The sequence below is a fragment of the Saccoglossus kowalevskii genome, chromosome 16 (assembly GCF_978046115.1).
Source record: "Saccoglossus kowalevskii chromosome 16, keSacKowa6.1, whole genome shotgun sequence".
NCBI classification, from domain to species: Eukaryota; Metazoa; Hemichordata; class Enteropneusta; family Harrimaniidae; genus Saccoglossus; species Saccoglossus kowalevskii.
Window position 1 is genome coordinate 1,957,303 of NC_140656.1, and position 18,495 is coordinate 1,975,797.

At 37.4% G+C, this 18,495-nt stretch overlaps 1 long non-coding RNA gene across 1 annotated transcript; it reads right to left on the bottom strand.

Annotated features, from left to right (window-relative positions):
- Positions 1 to 6,433: 6,433 nt before the first annotated feature.
- Positions 6,434 to 17,261, bottom strand: LOC144352388 (uncharacterized). The gene is made up of 2 exons (XR_013420602.2): positions 17,006 to 17,261; positions 6,434 to 6,560 (listed from the first exon to the last, which is right to left on the bottom strand). It is a non-coding gene; the product is annotated as an uncharacterized LOC144352388 (long non-coding RNA).
- Between the last annotated feature and the right edge of the window lie 1,234 nt (positions 17,262 to 18,495).

Genomic DNA, 18,495 nt, shown 5'->3' on the forward strand with positions numbered 1-18,495 from the left:
AAATGAAGAACTAGTTTATAAATAGTTTGTCTTGAAATGAAGAACTAGTTCATAGATAGTTTGTCTTGAAATGAAGAACTAGTTTATAGATTGTTTGTCTTGAAATGAAGTAGTAGTTTATAGATAGTTTGTCTTGACATGAAGAACTAGTTTATAGATATTTTGTCATGAAATGAAGAACTAGTTTATAGATAGTTTGTCTTGAAATGAATAACTAGTTTATAGATAGTTTGTCTTGAAATGAAGAACTAGTTCATAGTTAGTTTGTCTTGAAATGAATAACTAGTTTATAGACATTTTGTCATGAAATGAAGAACTAGATAATAGATAGTTTGTCTTGAAATGAAGAACTAGATAATAGATAGTTTGTCTTGAAATGAAGAACTAGTTTATAAATAGTATGTCTTGAAATGAAGAACTAGATTATAGATAGTTTGTCTTGAAATGAAGAACTAGATTATAGATAGTTTGTCTTGAAATGAAATGAAGAACTAGATAATAGATAGTTTGTCTTGAAATGAAGAACTAGTTTATAGATAGTTTGTCTTGAAATGAAGAACTAGTTTATAGATAGTTTGTCTTTAAATGAAGAACTAGATTATAGATAGTTTGTCTTGGAATGAAGATCTAGATAATAGATAGTTTGTCTTGAAATGAAGAACTAGTTTATAGATAGTTTGTCTTGAAAAGAAGAACTAGATTATAGATAGTTTGTCTTGAAAGGAAGAACTAGATTATAGATAGTTTGTCTTGAAAGGAAGAACTAGATTATAGATAGTTTGTCTTGAAATGAAGAACTAGATTATAGATAGTTTGTCTTGAAAAGAAGAACTAGATTATAGATAGTTTGTCTTGAAAGGAAGAACTAGATTATAGATAGTTTGTCTTGAAAGGAAGAACTAGATTATAGATAGTTTGTCTTGAAAGGAAGAACTAGATTATAGATAGTTTGTCTTGAAAGGAAGAACTAGATTATAGATAGTTTGTCTTAAAATGAAGAACTAGATTATAGATAGTTTGTCTTGAAATGAAGAACTAGATTATAGATAGTTTGTCTTGAAAGGAAGAACTAGTTTATAGATAGTTTGTCTTGAAATGAAGAACTAGATTATAGATAGTTTGTCTTGAAAGGAAGAACTAGATTATAGATAGTTTGTCTTGAAAGGATGAACTAGATTATAGATAGTTTGTCTTGAAAGGAAGAACTAGATTATACATAGTTTGTCTTGAAAGGAAGAACTAGAATATAGATAGTTTGTCTTGAAAGGAAGAACTAGATTATAGATAGTTTGTCTTGAAATGAAGAACTAGATAATACATAGTTTGTTATGAAATGAAAAACTAGTATATAGATAGTTTGTCTTGAAGCGCAGATTTACTTTGTAGTTTGACCTGTAATGCCGAAGTGGTTCATATGTAGTTTGCTATGAAAAAGTTTACCAATATTTTATGTATTTTATGTTAAATATAAAATTAATTGATAGGTAGTTAGTCATGAAATGTGTTTGATTCAGTCCAACTATGGTTTTTATGCATCAAGTAAGCATAGACTTGATGACGTTCGGGTACACATAGGTAGTTTTCATCATGGTCCGAAGAACAAAAGAAATAACTACAACTTATAATCTATATGACACAAATGCATAAAACAATCGTGTAGTGACAAATACTATGGACTTGCAATGTAGAAAGTAAATGGCAGACAGTACATAATATTCAATGGAAATAATCTCAAATTAAATGACGAATGGAACTATGACATAACTCACAGAATCGGCACTGGTGGAAGCTAGGTAGCGAGTTGGTTATAAATTACACTCAACAGTCATCACCATCACTCAAAGTCCCTGAAATTTAGAACCAGTTAATGGTTAATTTGTCCTGAAATACAAAAACTTTCCTACCTGGTTGATGGATAGTTTGTTCTAATACAATGTACACAGTATTAGTTAATTAACAGTTCTGACATGCAAAAACGTATGTGAATAGTTTGTCCTGAAATGAAGAAGTATTTGCCATGGCTGCTTGTTTTTCCTGAAATGTAACTAGATAATGCCTTGCCCTGAACCGGAAATATAGCTAAGTGATAGTTTGTCATGATATGATAACTAGTTAATGGATAGCTTCACTTCAAATACAAAACCAGTTTGGGGATACTTTTTTTCCGAAATGCAGACCAAGTTGAAGGGAAATCTTAAAATAAAGAACAAGTTTTGTTTAGAAATGAAGAACTAGTTTATAAATAGTTTGTCTTGAAAGGAAGAACTAGTTTATAATTTGTCTTGAAATGAAAAACAAATTTATAGTTTGTCTTGAAATGAAAAACAAGTATATAGTTTGTCTTGAAATGAAGAACTAGTTTATAGTTTGTTTTGAAATGAAGAACTAGTTTATAAATAGTTTGTCTTAACATAACGTTAAGGAGAACACATCATTAGAAACACAACGTTAAGGTAAACACATCTTTGTAAACACAGCGTTAAGGTAAACACATCTTTGTAAACACAGCGTTAAGGTAAACACATCTTTGTAAACACAGCGTTAAGGTAAACACATCTTTGTAAACACAGCGTTAAGGTAAACACATCTTTGTAAACACAGCGTTAAGGTAAACACATCTTTGTAAACACAGCGTTAAGGTAAACACATCTTTGTAAACACAACGTAAAGGTAAACACAAAATAATAAACACAACGTTAAGGTAAACACATCTTTGTAAACACATCGTTAAGGTAAACACATCTTTGTAAACACAGCGTTAAGGTAAACACATCTTTGTAAACACAGCGTTAAGGTAAACACATCTTTGTAAACACAGTGTTAAGGTAAACACATCTTTGTAAACACAACGTTAAGGTAAACACAAAATAATAAACACAACGTTAAGGTAAACACATCTTTGTAAACACAGCGTTAAGGTAAACACATCTTTGTAAACACAGCGTTAAGGTAAACACATCTTTGTAAACACAGCGTTAAGGTAAACACATCTCTGTAAACACAGCGTTATGGTAAACACAAAATAATAAACACAGCGTTAAGGTAAACACATCTTTGTAAACACAGCGTTAAGGTAAACACATCTTTGTAAACACAGCGTTAAGGTAAACACATCTTTGTAAACACAGCGTTAATGTAAACACATCTTTGTAAACACAACGTTAAGGTAAGCACAAAATTATAAACACAGCGTTAAGGTAAACATATCTTTGTAAACACAGCGTTAAGGTAAACACATCTTTGTAAACACAGCGTTAAGGTAAACACATCTTTGTAAACACAGCGTTAAGGTAAACACATCTTTGTAAACACAACGTTAAGGTAAACACAAAATTATAAACACAACAACGTTAAGGTAAACACATCTTTGTAAACACAGCGTTAAGGTAAACACAAAATTATAAACACAACGTTAAGGTAAACACATCTTTGTAAACGCAACGTTAAGGTAAACACGTGATTAGAAACACAGCGTTAGGGTAAACACATCATAAGAAACACGACGTTAAGGTAAACACATTTTTGTAAACATAACGTTTAGGTAAACACAAAATTATAAACACAACAACGTTAAGGTAAACACATCTTTGTAAACACAGCGTTAAGGTAAACACAAAATTATAAACACAACGTTAAGGTAAACACATCTTTGTAAACGCAACGTTAACGTAAACACGTGATTAGAAACACAGCGTTAGGGTAAACACATAATAAGAAACACGACGTTAAGGTAAACACATTTTTGTAAACATAACGTTTAGGTAAACACATAATTATAAACACAACGTTAAGGTAAACACATCATTAGAAACATAACATTAAGGTAAACACATAAATATATACACAACGTTAAAGTAAACACATCATTACAATCACAGCGTTAAGGTAAACACAATTTTATAAACTTAACGTTTAGCTAAACACATAATTATATACAGAACGTTAGGGTAAACACAACATTAGAAATACAGCGTTAAGGTAAACACATTTTTGTAAACATAACGTTAAGGTAAACACATAATTATAAACACAACGTTAGGGTAAACACATCATTAAAAAACAACGTTGAGGTAAACACATAATTATATACAGAACGTTAGGGTAAACACATCATTAGAAACACAGCGTTAAGGTAAACACATTTTTGTAAACATAACGTTAAGGTAAACACAAAATTATAAACACAGCGTTAAGGTAAACACATTTTTGTAAACATAACGTTAAACAAACACATAATTATAATCACAATGTTAAAGTAAACGGTGAACACATTGTAAGCACTATGTTACGGTGAACACATCATTGAAAGCACTATATTACGGTGAACACATCATTGAAAGCACTATATTACGGTGAACACATCATTGAAAGCACTATGTTACGGTGAACACATCATTGTAAGCACTATGTTACGGTGAACACATCATTGTTAGTACTATGTTACGGTGAACACAACTCTGTTAGCACTATGTTACGGTGAACACATCATTGTAAGCACTATGTTACAGTAAACACATCATTGTAAGCACTATGTTACGGTGAACACATCATTGTAAGCACTATGTTACGGTGAACACATCATTGTAAGCACTATGTAACGGTGAACAAATCGTTGTAAGCAATGTGTTGTAAACACATCATTGTTACTACTATGTTACAGTAAACACATCATTGTAAGTACTATGTTACGGTGATAACATCATTGTAAGCACTATGTTACGTTGAACACATCATTGTAAGCACTGTGTTACGGTGAACACAACACTGTTAGCACTATGTTACGGTGAACACATCATTGTAAGCACTATGTTACAGTAAACACATCATTGTTAGCACTATGTTACGGTGAACACATCATTGTAAGTACTATGTAACGGTGAACACATCATTGTAAGCACTATGTTACGGTGAACACATCATTGTAAGCACTATGTTACGGTGAACACATCATTGTAAGCACTATGTAACGGTGAACACATCATTGTAAGCACTGTGTTACGGTAAACACATCATTGTAAGTACTATGTTACGCTGAACACATCATTGTAAGCACTATGTTACGGCGAACACATCATTGCAAGCACTATGTTACGGTAAACACATCATTGTAAGCACTATGTTGCGGTGAACACATCATTGTTAGCACTATATTACGGTGAACATAATACTGTTAGCACTATGTTACGGTGAACACATCATTGTAAGCACTATGTTACAGTGAACACATCATTTTAAGCACTATGTTACGGTGAACACATCACTGTAAGCCCTATGTAACGATGAACACGTCATTGTAAGCACTATGTAACGGTGAACACGTCATTGTAAGCACTGTGTTACGGTAAACACATCATTGTAAGTACTATGTTACGGTGAACACATCATTGTAAGCACTATGTTACAGTAAACACATCATTGTTAGCACTATGTTACGGTGAACACGTCATTGTTAGTACTATGTTACGGTAAACACATCATTGTAAGCACTATGTAACGGTGAACACATTGTAATCACTATGTAACGGTGAACACATCATTGTAAGCACTATGTAACGGTGGACACATCATTGTAAGCACTGTGTTACGGTAAACACATCATTGTAAATACTATGTTACGGCGAACACATCATTGTTAGCACTATATTACAGTAAACACATCATTGTAAGTACTATGTTACGGTGATAACATAATTGTAAGCACTATGTTACGGTAAACACATCATTGTTAGTACTATGTTACGGTGAACACGTCATTGTTAGCACTATGTTACGGTGAACACGTCATTGTTAGTACTATGTTACGGTAAACACATCATTGTAAGCACTATGTAACGGTGAACACATTGTAATCACTATGTAACGGTGAACACATTGTAAACACTATGTAACGGTGGACACATCATTGTAAGCACTGTGTTACGGTAAACACATCATTGTAAATACTATGTTACGGCGAACACATCATTGTTAGCACTATATTACAGTAAACACATCATTGTAAGTACTATGTTACGGTGATAACATAATTGTAAGCACTATGTTACGGTAAACACATCATTGTTAGTACTATGTTACGGTGAACACGTCATTGTAAGCACTATGTTACGGTGAACACATCATTGTTAGCACTATGTTACGGTGAACACAACACTGTTAGCACTGTATTACGGTGAACACATCATTGTAAGCACTATGTTACAGTAAACACATCATTGTTAGCACTATGTTACGGTGAACACGTCATTATTAGTACTATGTTACGGTAAACACATCATTGTAAACATGTGATGTAAAAAATGATTGGTGAAGTGTTGTTTTCTGAATGATCTAATTACTGTAGCTGTGATATCACAAACACACACAATGACAAATCCGCGTTCTACCTGTACAGATAATAATGACTGTTCATATTCGATATAAATAAATCAAGTAATATATATGCAGATATGTAAATTTTAATAGCATATCAGGACAGAACCTGAATCGTCTAACGTTGAGAGTGATTTCGTTTAGTCATGGTTCCCACGTGTCTTCAACTCACTTCCTTGTGGACAGAGTATCTGTGAACAAATGAAAACAATGTATTACACTGCAATCAATGAATCACCTTTACTACATTGTACCTGAACGACGCTAAAGTAGACAATTTAATCAAAACAAAACTTGGGATAGTGTTGTGTGCATTATCAGGGGCGGAAGTAATACAGGTAAGGAGATATATTGAAGGGATATTATTATAACTCTCATTAGCATAGTTACTCAAACGGCTATAGCGCACGTAGAGGCGTAGTCACATTATTTGACGGCTGCATTTGCCTACACGCGTCAGTAAACTGTATATAATTTGTAATACTGGCCGGATGCTATAAACTTTAAAGTACACTGTCTTAGCTGGCAACTAGACCCAGGCTTTACTTTGGCAATAATTATAATTGTTCTTGCTTTTGTCGCATCCATTACAAACATGACATGACATGTAGTTCGGGTCGAGCCTTAGAGTATTTATAACTGAGCCTAGAAAATCCGATCGAGTGAAACAGGGAATCGGTGACATCAGAGATGATACTTTATGGAAATACTAAATTGATGTGTGCACCTACGGTGGAAAGATTCGTGGTGTATGAATTCTGTGAAAGCCAGTGTTAATCATTCAAATACACGCAACTCTCCCCTTGTTTCCGTGCTCTATGGAAACTAACTGGGCATTACACGGTACTCTCACTCTGTCTATGATATTCACAGCACTGTTCACTCAACGTCAATCAAATAAGTACGACTAAAACAATTGGTCCTGATATTGTTGTTGTTTTATTTCTAAATAAAAACATTGATGTGCAAACAACATTTTTAATTTAGAAAAATATGTTATTTTTGTTTATCAATATAGACCGCGTGTGCTAGGGTGAATTTGCCGGGCGGGTTACACTTTGGTGTATAAGGCCGGGAAGGCGAATTACATCAGATATGTTATGTAGTTTAATATATGACGTATGGTGTTTCATATTTGGCACAAAGTTAAAATAATAAGATTTGATACGGTTGAAAATGGAGCTAAAATAAGTTACTGATCATGCAAGAAACACCTTATAAAGATGAAAAGACTGTTTGAAGTGTGTTAACAATGCCATCGTCATCAGCCAAAATCTGACATGATGCTATGATAAGACACAAGCGGAAAGAAGATTAAAGCCTTATTCGATGACTGTAAGGTCGCTTTTTACGTAAAAAAAAAACACGAAATATAGTTCGTACCTCATTATATTCGTATAAAATAGTACGTATATTACGTGTGGGATCAAAGAATGTAATAGCCACACCAGTGTTCTGAGAACGTGCTACAGAAACAAGGCGGTGTTTCGATAACCTCTAAGTACAGCGGTCATCAAGCACGAAATCTCTACAAACCAAATATTTTTTCGAGTAATATAAATAGTATTAAGCTTCAATGATTGATCGTGTAGTTTTGCTTCCAATTCATGTTATCAAAAGTGCCCAACCCAGTAGAACGAATTGTTAATTACTGTAAAAACATTTATTTTCACTGACATTTACTTTCACTATTTTGATGTTTTGAGCAATAGCCATATTCATTGTGTTTTAATTTCACGAATTTGTTACGGAAACAATGAGTTTCATTGTTATTTTACATGTTCACATTGATTTAATTAAAATAGTGAAATTAAAACCCAGTGAATAATTAATGTGTTTACAGTAGTAGACATGAGGGGTAGGGGAAAATTGTTGTGTCACGCTGCTGTCCAAACAAATTCCGATCTGTTTATGAAAAAACACGAATTTTGATTCAAATTTATTATTTATATTTTAGAGCGAAAATTCTGTAAAACCTAAACTTCAATCAAAATATCAAAAAGATTTTAGATTTATTTAACCTGACACGGCCCTTAAAAATTACGGCATACAAAAATGTATCTCATCGTTGTCATAGTAACGAACGCGTATGCTTTAATTTCTGATTGACCCTTCGAACAAAGCGTATGTTTCCTTGCCATCCAATATAAACGCGTAAAATTGGCTCACGCGACAACAAAATATGATATGAAAAATAAGTACGTTGTCACTCCGCGCATCTGAAGTACTCGAGCACAGGCGCCAGACTAGGAAAGCGCCTTTCAGTCAACATTGTTACCATAACGAACTCGCAGCACGTCTGTTATCATCGCCCGGCTGGATCTCCGCGAAGTACTAGTCGTTCATTCATGATGTCTATATCACAATCGCTGGCTATTTCATTTTTCAATCGCAAATAATGAATTTCTATAAATAAAATGTCGGCAAAAACTCGTGCATGGAAACATTTACTGTGGTGTCGGGCAAACATACATTTGTATTCTGTTACCAATTAAAGTGATTTGCTGTGAAATTATATACACATTTCGTAAAGGGGAATTATTTCGTTATATCTGCAATTTTTTGAGCAGCAGTTAGAGATTTCTACGGATAGAACGGGGATATCATGACAAAATCACCTACAGATTTCGGACTATTTCCCGCTAACACCCACCACCAGCCCGTGCGAGACCAACCAAGTTTTATTTTTTTCTCTTGTCACTAGGTACCGTTTTGATTAACTTGCATAATTTATTTCATCTAATATCTTGAAAAAAATTCGAATCCCCAAAAAATTAATAATTTCTAAAAACGTCTTGGGGCGGGCAGTTATTGCAGTGCTTGTGATGTGGGCACATGGGTGGGCATGGTAAACTATGCACCAGACGTCACCTTGGTAAAATTCTATTATTAATAACAGTAAAAAAAATCTGCTCATATATTTATGCGCAACTGAGCAATAATTTTCTTAATGTTTTATTTGTTTTAATATTAAAATCTGTAAATTATCTATCAGTCGTGCTGGTTACGTACACAAAGAAAGAGACATTTTGGCCTGGATCATCGAATCTACGGCACTAGTTACAGTAGTTGTGGTATCTATGGCGACCCTGGTGGGGGGGGGGGGGCTAACAATCAAATTGCTTTCATATCAGCAATCAGAACAAAAATCAAATCGCTGGCACCTGTATATCTTACCACGAGGAATCGTTTCCCGGTGTTGTGTATCAATCCGCAAACGATTGTATGTAGCGCCAACTGGACAAATCGGCAATATTGAAAACGAGCCGTGGTGTCTGCCTGCCAAACATGCGGTGAAAGTCGCGTCGTCGATCTGTTCACTCACTGTCGTGTGGTTATTCGCTCTTTTGTGATAACGAATGATATTGTTCCGAAATTCATTCTCATTTTTAAGCTTTATTTTTGGCAGTGTTCATAATTTACACGTTATAGGGGGAATCAGGGCCACTACTTGCAGTGATTGGGTCGATAAACGTGTTTCTGGCAATGGCGGGGAAATTTGCAAACAAAGATAGACATTGCATTTCGATAACAGGCGTACCATCTCCTAACCGACTCAAGGACCATGCCCACGTGATTGCAAGTATTTCAGATACTATTAAATATATAAATATATATCTTGCTTTAATCTGATCAAAGTTTTGAATATGATCGTAACACCATTTACCCACATAATAAATGTAGTATTTTTCCCATGCGTTATCACATCTCCGAGAGCTACCGAAGTAGTAATATTGCTCAAAACGTTCGTCTATTTTGGATAGTTGCTTAGAACAACGATTACCATATAATATCTACTAAATACCCTAGGATAGATGATCGTTCCTCAAAATCAAACAATTCACTCTCTCCCTCTCCCTCTCTACCCAACCCATTCATATTTTTCCAATTCTCTCCGAAGCTTGATTGCAATGTATTCTCTCGTAACAACAAGCATAAGTGTTCAGGGCCATTGATCTTACTGTAGTATAATAATGAATAACACACACAGATCAACATGATTTTTGAATTTCCTTCAGTCGCATTGGCTTTAGATAGATCGTGTCATAATATGATTGGTGTGAGATAATGTTGGTTATGTTGTATTTATGTTATGTTGGAATCGCTCATGTTTTTTAATTAAACAAAGAGTGGCCAAAAGCAAGAACAAGCAGTAATAAATCCATCAGCCCAGAATTGAATTGTGCATACGTGGATATTTGCCACACCAGTTACGTCACGACTGAATAAATATACTAACAAGAGGTTGCGATGGGGGAGGGGGCTTGAACATATAATCCTGTATTAATATGTTATTGACACTCACGTGATACGAGACACCTCGTTTGTCACGCGCCAAGTCTGAATATTCATCATACAGCCTTTGCACGCAAGGCTGCTTTCGTCGGAGCGTGTTTTCGCCGTGGGTGGTATCTCTTATTTCCACACCCCTCCCCTAGGGTAACCCCTAAAAGTAGACAATTACTACGAGTATGTTAATTCAAATGGTTTGTACTTTATTCCATCTGTACAGAACAGTGGAAAACGAGAGTAGATTTGTAGTGTATATAGCAAACAGTGCCCTAGCCCCGAGCTTGGTACAGCTAGGTATTTAATTATACGTGAACACAGGCACAAAATCCATCGATCAATATCGTCACATTTTAGAAAAAATGATATCATGACAACTGATAATATGGATGTATTTTAAATTATTCAAGTTTATCACGAGAGAATGACATTCGAAGAAAGTGAATAAATAGCACTTTGCGTCAACTCTATTAGAGAACAACGTATGAATGTTAACTACAACGAAGGCAATATATCAAGACATCAGATGAGATACTCAAACTAATATAAAAGGCCAAGATCTCAACATTTCATTTCTTCTAGTCTATCTTTAAAGTAATGCTTTAAAATTACGCCACTGCTGAGAAGGTCGACTCGATGCTGGCAAAGGGTCGCCGCCATGCTGAGTCCAGGAAAGAATTTGCGTATATTGCTGAAGACCGCGCTAGGCATATCAACCATTTATACTACGCAATCAACAATCTAACTTTCCATCACTCGCCAGCAACTTGAGAAGCTTTGCCTGCCTAAGATCCCCCACCATCGCCACATTATAACTGCCGTACCCATGGTAACATGAAATAATTCATCACCGGCATCATACTGAATTGATTTTCGTTTGAAATCTGGCCATACCTCAAATATAACTTGTCTTTAATGACTCAAAATGAAGTTCTACAATAAAAAGAAGGCCATCGTTAACAGTCCCCTAAACGTTAATTATTCAGAATCCAGGGCCCACTGAGTTGAACAGTAGATGTTACCTAATTAGCGTAGTCATTTTACTAGTAAAAATAGGGTTTTTAAAATATATAAAAACTATTACTGCGGTTAGAATTAATATGTGCTTTAAAAACATGAATACCAGTCGTTTCAGTTTTAGTAGGAAGCTAGAGAATTATACTCAGAAGTCAGATTTCAGCTCATTTGCATAATCAGCGTAAAAGATGCAAAACCAAATGTTGGAAGTAGATGTTGTGGTGGTTTGTGTAGCACGTAATGTGTGGCAGGGCACATGTATAGCATGTTGTGGCACGTGGTTGTTAATGAGCTCCATGTCATTCTATACACTGAAGATGGGACGAACGTTGTCGAATGTCCTTCGGCAATTTTCGAAATTCCCACCGAGACAACTCACAGTTTTCAGGTAAACGTGACGTGACACAGTTCGGCCATGCATTCACGGTCACAGTCAACGACTTCTCTAACAAGACACCTAATAACGATAACACGATAACACGATAACACATCTAACACGGGTCTGAATGCAGAGATGTTACAACTCGCCAAAAGCAAATGACGTAATTATCAGTGAACCTGAGATTGAACCTGAGGATAAACTCCTATTCCCATAAGCCGTAGCGTAAGATTACCTGAAATAGTACTTATTACAATTAACTGGGTAGGACAATAACGTGTCGTTTTATTTAAAAAACTATTCTACATCACTGTGTCCAAGTGGAACGTGAACACCCCCCCCCCCTGCACACACACACACACACACACACACACACACACACACACACATACACACACACACACACACACACACACACACACACACACACACACACACACACACACACACACACACACACACACACACACACACACACACACACACACACACACACACCTACAGCACTCACTACCAGTACCACTACCATCACCATCACACTGATCCCCAATCGGTACACTTTTGAGTTACTGTATTCAAATACTAATAGTTACTTAGTTTGCTTTGGTAATACAAGACCTCTATTTCTCGTGGCGTAAGGCAGAGTGGCCTTTCAGTTAGACTGAGAATAAATTACTCGGGGCATCTTAGCCTTCAAAATGAAGAGGGGCATTACTAACTCAATCGTAGGTCACGTGGATATTGTCAACTTAAATGTACGATGGGGGACTTTGTACATCGACGTGGAAATCGTTAATTTACGAATGGATTGCAGGGTATAATCAGCTATAAGCGACGTGCAGAAATGGGTGGGGGCCGTCAGTACCCGAATGGAGCGGGGTGTTGTAAATCTAATCGTAAACGACGTGAAGACCATGAATCGGGCGTTCTAAGTCTAATCGTAAGCGACGTGAAGACCGTCAATACACGAACGAATCGGGTGTTGTAAGTCTAATCGTAAGCGACGTGAAGACCGTTAATACACGAACGAATTGGGTGTTGTTAGTCTAATCGTAAGCGACGTGAAGACCGTCAATAGACGAACGAATCGGGTGTTGTAAGTCTAATCGTAAGCGACGTGAAGACCGTCAATACACGAACGAATCGGGTGTTGTAAGTCTAATCGTAAGCGACGTGAAGACCGTCAATACACGAATGAATCGGGCGTTGTAAGTCTAATCGTAAGCGACGTGGAGACCGTCAGTACACGAACGAATTGGGGTTGTAAATCTAATCGTAAGCTACGTGGAGACCGTGGATACACGAACGAATCGGGGTTTGTAAATCTAATCGTAAGCAACGTGGCGACCGTCAATACACGAACGAATCGGGGTTGTAAATCTAATCGAAGCGACGTGAAGACCGTCAATACACGAATGCATCGGAAGTTGTAAATCTAATCGTAAGCTACGTGAAGACCGTCAATACACGAACGGAGCGGGATGTTGTAAATCTAATCGTAAATGACGTAGAGGTCGTCAGTACACGAATGGAGCGGGGGGTTGTAAATCTAGTCGTAAGCGACATGGAGACTGTCAATACACGAATGAATCGGGGGTTGTAAATCTAATCGTAAGCGACATGGAGATTGTCAATACACGAATGAATCGGGGGTTGTAAATATAATCGTAAGCGACATGGAAACCGTCAATACACGAATGAATCGGGGGTTGTAAATCTAATCGTAAGCGACATGGAGACCGTCAATACACGAATGAATCGGGGGTTGTAAATCTAATCATAAGCGACATAGAGACCGTCAATACACGAATGAATCACGGGTTGTAAATCTAATCGTAAGCGACGTAGAGACCGTCAATACACGAATGAATAGGGGGTTGTAAATCTAATCGTAAGCGACGCAAAAACCATCAATACGCAAATGGACTGGTGTGACGTGGAGAATGGGGGAGATTTTTTTTTGTAAATCCAATTGATAGTACGTACAGATCGTCAATACACGAATTGGGAGTCTCGACAGGCGCTTAAATCGTCAATATACGAATGAGGGATTTCGTAAATCCAATGGCAAGCGATGTGGTGTTCGTCAATATACGAATAGGGGTTACAAGTCAGGCAAAGTAAAAGGCATCCCGGTGAAGTGAATGCTTTTTAAAAAACAAATCTGAAATCCGTCGGTAGAAGAATGACTACCGAGATGGTATCTCATTTACTGGTGATTGGAACAGGGCGGTTTCTCTCTATAGAGACGCACAGAGGGCGACTGTTAATAGGGTGACGGCAACTTCTGTCTCCAAAACACGGTTGGCGATTTTACATTTTGATATCATTTTATGGGGTCTGCGGATGATCCACCGGCGTGGAAATTCGTTGGTAGTACGTAAAAGCTGTCAAAATTTATAGATTTACATTCACCCGAAATGTGCGGCATGGGATGCTATGGACTATAATTCAAAATAAAAAGTCCCCTTGTTCCTCTTTTTGTCGAGGGTCCTGTCTCCATACATAATTACTTATATCATCCGGTACTATCATTAACGATTAGGGATAAATGAGAAAGACAGCGAGTAATATGTCACAGAATAAACAAACTGTCTTCAAAGTTGATTTACTTCTTTGGTCGGCGTGCTTTCTAGCTCACTGTGATTTGGTTTTGGAGGTTATCGCCTGCATATTGAAACGTCGGCTGATTTCACTCGACTTTAACTTGATTTCAACCTTACGTCATAGACCAAGATGGCGGCCCTAAAACGCGAGTAGAATGCAAGGAGGTAAGAAATACATAGCCAAGTTCTCCAAGGTGTTAAGAATTCGTTGATGGTTGATTGTGGCCACATTCGGTGTATTCGTGGATTCAAATTCACCGATGTAAAAAAACGGGTCTTAATCATCGTCAAATTGCCTAGCAACAAGAATGAAATACTGTTTTCGCAACAGGCGGGGTTTTAAACAAAAACGGTCTTCACTAAAAATGTATCTTATATGACAATAGGCTTTTCGTGACATACTATTCTAATAAGTTGTTTTGCAGACACATTCTCATATAAATTCCAATTTTCCTTTTTAGAAAAATAAGATCGTGTACACTCACGCTCCTCGCTGTGGTAGCTCAAGTGGGTCAAGATACTGATGTGACAATGCACTTCATTACGGTGCGACATTGGACAATATAACGAATTTGAAATTGTTTTATATGCGGTTAGTATTTGTACCGGTAATATTATATTCCACGATATCCCCATCCAATGGCTTTGTTCTCCCTCAGCAATGGATAGAACATTGATTTCATTGCATGGAAACTATCGGCAAAAGTAAACACCAGTTAGTGTGTTTTCAAAGGTATCACTTGCCGGGAAAGTTTGCACATTGAACAAGCAATGTTTGTCGATATTCATCCACGGGCTCTCATTTTACACTTTCTTGTGGTTAGGAGTGTGCAGAGACAAATATCGCTCTCTGTCCGAATGAAGAAGAAAAAAATGTGTTTTATTGACATTCAGCATGTTTTCGAGCTTTTAATTTCCAACGCTGTAACGAATAAACGTGGGGGAAATTTGTTATATTTTTGTCTCTAGACATATGCAATCACAAGGGAGGTTTGAGAAAGGGGCGGAATATTGCCTTTATTTATAGACATCTGATCTGACTGTCAAACGAAATAGCGATGAAAATCAGCCAAAATGGCACTCTGAGACTATCGCTGTCCCCGTCATTATCCGCGCCTACATCTTAAAACATTACCCATGGTCGTACGTACCAATTAGCACTAGTCATGCCAAATGAGGGCATGCAGTCTGTCTCCTTCGGGTTTTGAATCGTGGACGCAAGGTGTTGTCGGATCGCGCATCAAGGGCTCACTGTGTGCGGCGTATCAAGGAAATCAACGAGTTGAAATCAACAAACCTACACCGGGCCATCGTGATTGGACTCCTGGGGATTGATCCAAAATAACAGTTGTAAGTTTCCACACACCGTCTTCACCAAATAACGACTGCTAGCAGTGAGTCAACTGGAGAAAAACTGTAGTTCACACTTTGGTACGATGCACAATGTAAAAAAACAATCGCACGTCGGAGGCGTTTCTCTCAGTGATGGGGCGGATTTGGGAGTGTTCAGAGAGATCTGCTGAAAAGAAGAGCTCCGTCTTTAAACAAAGAACTGGTTTTACTTGACTGCTTTACTTTCATACCATGGTCTGCCCAGGGCCTACAAGAGCTTTGCCATAATAAAAAGAACCCGAAAACAGGTACTTAGAACAAAAACATGTTAAACCCAGTAGTCCACGCAACACAAACTTATCTTCTACATTGTTTTGTTTTTTTTAATCTCTAATATCAATTTGGCTTTTTTTTACAGTAATGGCGTCGAAATGTTGATAACATAGATAGAAATAACCGCGATTGGGATGGTATAAATGACTGGGACCGTTATCATATACGTCGTTTGATTTATCCCACTCGACAACTTCATTTTATCAGATATGAAAAAAACTATGATTGTAAGAGGTGACGTTTCATATTTATTCACCACTTCATTCAATGTAATTCTCACAAACACATGCGCACAGAGCGCTAATACCACGTGGCACAACAGGACAAGTGTTTACCGATCAACATGCGTTCAATGATATATAAAAAACTGTCCTTCGATAAACAAAAAAAAAATTACACATCGAGCTACTATGTCTTCAAACGAAAAAAAGAAGTGAACATAGAAATATTTCAAATTTGCAAGTCTGGTATCATAGTTGTTATCGACTGAGAGTGTCAGTGCTTGCAGTGGCAGCTGCGATGCTTGCAGATAACTTGGCAAGCACCGTGTGCCTAGGTGACCAGCGGGCACTTCGACACGCATAGATGAGAACTGTATGTAAGCAAAAATATAAAGCAAAATAATTATAAAACGAATGAAGCACAACAGAAACTAAATTATAAGCGCGGTTTAACTCACGTGTGTTTCCAGACCATATCTACAGGGAGTGGGGATGGGTGCTGAGCTCCCCTTCCATCGTGTGTTTCTATAGCATCTCCTCAGGGAGTGGGGGAGGGCGCTGAGCTCCTCTGACTCCGTGTTCAGCAAAATGGGTCTTCTCAAAATTCAAAAGAAGGACTTTGCAATTTTTCGGGAGGTGGGGAATGAAAAGAAAGGGATAAAAATAACTAAGCGAAGCCCTACAGCTGTTTTGATCCAGTAGACCGGCCAACTGCACGGTAGTCGGACCGTTGAATGTAATGGTGTGTTTGTTTGGCTGGCCCACTGTGTGTTGAGAAATATCATTAGCGAACAGGCGTCAAATACAAATAGTATGCGTCGCCTTTCCATTTAGTCGTACTTGATCCAATTTACACCTCCCAGATATGTTGGCGCCTCTACTTTACACCTTAGTAGCTTTCAATGGGGTGCCTGTTTGTTGTCCCATCAGGGCACATTCTGAAAGCCCTTGTTGGCATACACCAGCATAATTGGCGGAGGAGAGTCGGCCACAGCAAAACAAAATTCTAGGCACTATATAAACTCGGGCATGTTTTAAAAACGCAACAACGACCGATTTGAACCTTTTGAAAACGTTCAGTGAGTCTAAGGCAATCGCGGCGTAAGGCTTGACTGGTTCCATTGTGTCACATCGTCTGGGAACCCTCCCCAATCACCGCCGATGCATTTTAAGTCATTCTGCCTTTTCTTTCAAAAAAATCTGTTTCCCTTGTCAGTCACCCCGGTTTTGCAACAGAGGTCGAAACCAACGTCTCCAGAGTGAGAAATACCTTTTTCTCTGCATGTTCTGCTTTACGAGTTGTCACTCAACCAGTTCATATTACAGATAGCTGACACTGGTAATAATAATGCAGGTTGGTATTAGTCTGGCGATTGTTTAGCACCCGACATAACGAGTACCACCAATCAAATTAAGGCAAATCGTGACTTCCCCCATAGTCTGTTATGCATAGGTGTTTTCAAGAGTTGATATGGGAATTCAATGGGCCGTCCCTGTGAGACTACTCAGTATGACAAGTGACCACTAGTACTGACACCATGTTTTTAATCAAAAGACACGTTATTTGATTGTGAGCAATATAGAGAGTCGGAAAGAACAAAACAATTCTCGATATTGGCTGGAAGTTTGAGTGTTATTATCACTAGGTATAACGTGTTCATTTCGTCCTTGCTTACTATTAAGTCGCTGGGGATGGTTTTACGATTTCGTAGGAATTTCGGATATGGTCGGCTATGCTTAGAATACACATGTCTTTTCCGAAACACAGACTGATATGAATATGGTGCACGCCTTGGACGCAGTTTCCGCCGCGAATACTAAGGTTCGGCGGGATTAGTTCTCTCAGTTGGCGGACTATCTGACGCCAGACCTGTCAGTTCTCAAATCAACACGTTTTCAGCGGGAATGATGAATACGGCAAATCCCCAACATGTAGTTCAATGAAGTT